Here is a 5,000-nt window from a genome sequence, read left to right as displayed (position 1 = left end):
CTCAATTTGTCCCTTAACCTAACTCAATTTGTCCCTTAACCTAACTCAAGTTGTCCCTTAACCTAACTCAAGTTGTCCCTTAACCTAACTCAAGTTGTCCCTTAACCTAACTCAAGTTGTCCCTTAACCTAACTCAAGTTGTCCCTTAACCTAACTCAAGTTGTCCCTTAACCTAACTCAAGTTGTCCCTTAACCTAACTCAAGTTGTCCCTTAACCTAACTCAAGTTGTCCCTTAACCTAACTCAAGTTGTCCCTTAACCTAACTCAAGTTGTCCCTTAACCTAACTCAAGTTGTCCCTTAACCTAACTCAAGTTGTCCCTTAACCTAACTCAAGTTGTCCCTTAACCTAACTCAAGTTGTCCCTTAACCTAACTCAAGTTGTCCCTTAACCTAACTCAAGTTGTCCCTTAACCTAACTCAAGTTGTCCCTTAACCTAACTCAAGTTGTCCCTTAACCTAACTCAAGTTGTCCCTTAACCTAACTCAAGTTGTCCCTTAACCTAACCCACGTTGTCCCTTAACCTAACCCACGTTGTCCCTTAACCTAACCCACGTTGTCCCTTAACCTAACCCACGTTGTCCCTTAACCTAACCCACGTTGTCCCTTAACCTAACCCACGTTGTCCCTTAACCTAACCCACGTTGTCCCTTAACCTAACCCACGTTGTCCCTTAACCTAACCCACGTTGTCCCTTAACCTAACCCACGTTGTCCCTTAACCTAACCCACGTTGTCCCTTAACCTAACCCACGTTGTCCCTTAACCTAACCCACGTTGTCCCTTAACCTAACCCACGTTGTCCCTTTGCCTAACATAGTTCACTGCTCGGAATCTCTGGTGTCGTTGTTATCCTCATGTAGATGTCTTGCGAGTGTTGCTTACTTTCCACATATTCCCGCTATCCACTGTCAATTGTACTGCAATAGGACTATATCGGCCCCCCCCCCCTCTGTCCCCCTCTTTGTGTCTCTGTCCTCTCAAGCTGGTCGGTCTGGCGTGTGAGTGTTAAATGAGCCTTGCAGCTGTTCAGTTGCATTCAGATGTCGACGCCCTCAGTGTACGTCGTGGTATGGTCTGTGTCCATTGTCCGCTGATGTCGTACGCGTAACCCACACGCTGTACCGATCATCGGTAGTTACGTACAGAGTGAAGTAGTGTGATACGTGTGACTGTACGCTGGCTGTGCCCAACGGTGTCGAATCTCAATTTCCATATGTTGTGCTCGATGCTACTTGTCTCGTCTCCCAATAACAGCTAGGTTGCACTGTGGTACGCCGTAGAGGCGTGTGGGAGGAACGTACGAACGCATTGTATGTCACCCTGGGTCGCTGGGGGTGGTGGTGCGGTGAGTCAGGTCAGGTCAGGTCAGGTCAGGTCAGCGTGAGCCGTCTGATGTAGTGACGCGTGTATTCCGACTTTGTCGTATTGCCTCACACAAAGTGCTACCCTGGTGGACCGCGTTCCATATCTGGGACATGCCGCAGATGCCGGTTGACAGTGGATCGCGGAAGGGACATCGCATACTTGCGCGGGCCACCTTCCACGTGTTCTCTTCTGCACATGTCGCAGTGTGTATGTGGTCTGATGTAGCGTGTCGTGACACATGACATCCTGGCATGCAAGAATTGTTGAATTCGCAAATGTAGGTGGACATCTACGTTTACTGCCCAAGATACGCAAATGAACTGGAAATCCGTTGTTGAGCGGTTGTTCACGCTGGAGGTGAATCTGTGATGGCGACGATCGGTACAGCTATTAACCGGTTGTTTCAGCGGTACCCGCCACATCCACACACGTGACTAGGCCCATGTGGGTATGAAGCGATACGCGGCGGTGGCTTGGTGGGACTGTTCCCGGCCGGTGAAGGGGGGCCGCCCGGCGTGTTGGCCGCGCGCTGCGTGGGCGCACGCGCAACAGCCGGCTGGTGGGGGGCGCCGAGTGGCAGGAGCGCCAGCCGACGGGCCCGGCAGGCGGCGCAGCTACGCTGCGGCGCACCCTGCACGCGGCGCCTGGCGGCCAAAGTTGGTTCAGCCGAGCCCGGTGCGAAGCGCGGTGGACATCTGCAGTGTGCTGGTCTGATTGAGGACTGTGTGCGTTGAGGATGCGCCGCCGCCTGGCACTCGGCGCCGCGACGCCGTCTGCTGCTCGGTCGCCCCAGCGGTTCTCGCAGGTGGTTTGTATCGCAGTTGTGCGGACGTGTTGGCGCGTGCGCTGTGCGGACGTGTTGGCGCGTGCGCTGTGCTGGGAGAGTTCGCTTCTGCACCCAAGTGGGGCTTTGCCCTTGTGTGGCGCTGGCGTTGGAGCTGCCGGTCACCATAGGTGGCGCGTGTTGTCTCCCGCCGGCAATGCCACGACAGCACGCTCCCGGGCCTCTGTCGGCAGCGGCAAGCTCAGTTGGGAGCAAGGGTGTTCGCACTAAAACCGTCTACTCGCCTAACTCCGGGCGATTGCGCCTCTCTCGAAACCGACCAAGTACCTAGGACGGCGCTGCGCGCCGCCGGGACCTGAGAGGGTTTCGAGGTGTATCGTGCAGGGGAGCTCGGCCTCCTCCTGTTTGCAGAATAATTGAGCGGACGCTTGCGTGTTCGCGCGGGCCCCCGGGACACACTCCCGGGCGGCCGGCTGCTCAGCTCTAGTTGACGCAGCTCCCTGGTTGATCCTGCCAGTAGTCATATGCTTGTCTCAAAGATTAAGCCATGCATGTCTCAGTACAAGCCGCATTAAGGTGAAACCGCGAATGGCTCATTAAATCAGTTATGGTTCCTTAGATCGTACCCACGTTACTTGGATAACTGTGGTAATTCTAGAGCTAATACATGCAAACAGAGTCCCGACCAGAGATGGAAGGGACGCTTTTATTAGATCAAAACCAATCGGATTGGCTTGTCTGGTCCGTTTGCCTTGGTGACTCTGAATAACTTTGGGCTGATCGCACGGTCCTCGTACCGGCGACGCATCTTTCAAATGTCTGCCTTATCAACTGTCGATGGTAGGTTCTGCGCCTACCATGGTTGTAACGGGTAACGGGGAATCAGGGTTCGATTCCGGAGAGGGAGCCTGAGAAACGGCTACCACATCCAAGGAAGGCAGCAGGCGCGCAAATTACCCACTCCCGGCACGGGGAGGTAGTGACGAAAAATAACGATACGGGACTCATCCGAGGCCCCGTAATCGGAATGAGTACACTTTAAATCCTTTAACGAGTATCTATTGGAGGGCAAGTCTGGTGCCAGCAGCCGCGGTAATTCCAGCTCCAATAGCGTATATTAAAGTTGTTGCGGTTAAAAAGCTCGTAGTTGGATTTGTGTCCCACGCTGTTGGTTCACCGCCCGTCGGTGTTTAACTGGCATGTATCGTGGGACGTCCTGCCGGTGGGGCGAGCCGAAGGGGTGCTTTCGCGTCCCGAGGCGGACCCCGTTTAAATCCTACCAGGGTGCTCTTTGTTGAGTGTCTCGGTGGGCCGGCACGTTTACTTTGAACAAATTAGAGTGCTTAAAGCAGGCAAGCCCGCCTGAATACTGTGTGCATGGAATAATGGAATAGGACCTCGGTTCTATTTTGTTGGTTTTCGGAACCCGAGGTAATGATTAATAGGGACAGGCGGGGGCATTCGTATTGCGACGTTAGAGGTGAAATTCTTGGATCGTCGCAAGACGAACAGAAGCGAAAGCATTTGCCAAGTATGTTTTCATTAATCAAGAACGAAAGTTAGAGGTTCGAAGGCGATCAGATACCGCCCTAGTTCTAACCATAAACGATGCCAGCCAGCGATCCGCCGCAGTTCCTCCGATGACTCGGCGGGCAGCCTCCGGGAAACCAAAGCTTTTGGGTTCCGGGGGAAGTATGGTTGCAAAGCTGAAACTTAAAGGAATTGACGGAAGGGCACCACCAGGAGTGGAGCCTGCGGCTTAATTTGACTCAACACGGGAAACCTCACCAGGCCTGGACACCGGAAGGATTGACAGATTGATAGCTCTTTCTTGATTCGGTGGGTGGTGGTGCATGGCCGTTCTTAGTTGGTGGAGCGATTTGTCTGGTTAATTCCGATAACGAACGAGACTCTAGCCTGCTAACTAGTCGCGTGACATCCTTCGTGCTGTCAGCGATTACTTTTCTTCTTAGAGGGACAGGCGGCTTCTAGCCGCACGAGATTGAGCAATAACAGGTCTGTGATGCCCTTAGATGTTCTGGGCCGCACGCGCGCTACACTGAAGGAATCAGCGTGTCTTCCTAGGCCGAAAGGTCGGGGTAACCCGCTGAACCTCCTTCGTGCTAGGGATTGGGGCTTGCAATTGTTCCCCATGAACGAGGAATTCCCAGTAAGCGCGAGTCATAAGCTCGCGTTGATTACGTCCCTGCCCTTTGTACACACCGCCCGTCGCTACTACCGATTGAATGATTTAGTGAGGTCTTCGGACTGGTACGCGGCATCGACTCTGTCGTTGCCGATGCTACCGGAAAGATGACCAAACTTGATCATTTAGAGGAAGTAAAAGTCGTAACAAGGTTTCCGTAGGTGAACCTGCGGAAGGATCATTACCGACTAGACTGCATGTCTTTCGATGTGCGTGTCGTGTCGCGCAACACGCTACCTGTACGGCAGTGGCCGTGCGCCGCGTGCGGAACCACGCGTGCCTCTCAAAACTAGCGGAAGTGTTGTTGTTGTTGTGTGGTACGAGCGCTGAAGCTCTGGAGCGGCTGGCCTGCGGTACCTGGCGCCTGGCGCCGGTTTTGAATGACGTTCGCCCGAGTGCCTGTCCGCTCCGGTGTGGAGCCGTACGACGCCCATCGGCTGTGAGGCCGTTGGACACAAAAAAAATAGTGGAACAGGGGCCGTCAGACGCCTCAGTCCCGCAAATGCTACTGTCTTGAAAGAGACAGTGGGAGACTGAAAAGGAAAAGATCACCCAGGACGGTGGATCACTCGGCTCGTGGGTCGATGAAGAACGCAGCAAATTGCGCGTCGACATGTGAACTGCAGGACACATGAACATCGAC

At 53.8% G+C, this 5,000-nt stretch overlaps 2 non-coding genes across 2 annotated transcripts in view; both read left to right on the top strand.

Moving 5' to 3' along the window:
• Positions 1 to 2,648: 2,648 nt before the first annotated feature.
• LOC126332469 (small subunit ribosomal RNA) lies at positions 2,649 to 4,541 on the top strand. Its single transcript, XR_007563722.1, has one exon. It is a non-coding gene; the product is annotated as a small subunit ribosomal RNA (ribosomal RNA).
• A 365-nt stretch (positions 4,542 to 4,906) lies between these two features.
• Positions 4,907 to 5,000, top strand: part of LOC126332479 (5.8S ribosomal RNA) — a 155-nt gene continuing 61 nt past the window's right edge. Inside the window, exon 1 of the ribosomal RNA XR_007563730.1 lies at positions 4,907 to 5,000. This exon is cut by the window's right edge and continues 61 nt beyond it. This is a non-coding gene — a ribosomal RNA (5.8S ribosomal RNA).

Source organism: Schistocerca gregaria, unplaced genomic scaffold (genome assembly GCF_023897955.1).
Source record: "Schistocerca gregaria isolate iqSchGreg1 unplaced genomic scaffold, iqSchGreg1.2 ptg001457l, whole genome shotgun sequence".
Taxonomy (NCBI): Eukaryota; Metazoa; Arthropoda; class Insecta; order Orthoptera; family Acrididae; genus Schistocerca; species Schistocerca gregaria.
The sequence above is the reverse complement of the archived record's forward strand: the minus strand, read 5'-3'. Positions and strand labels throughout refer to the sequence as shown.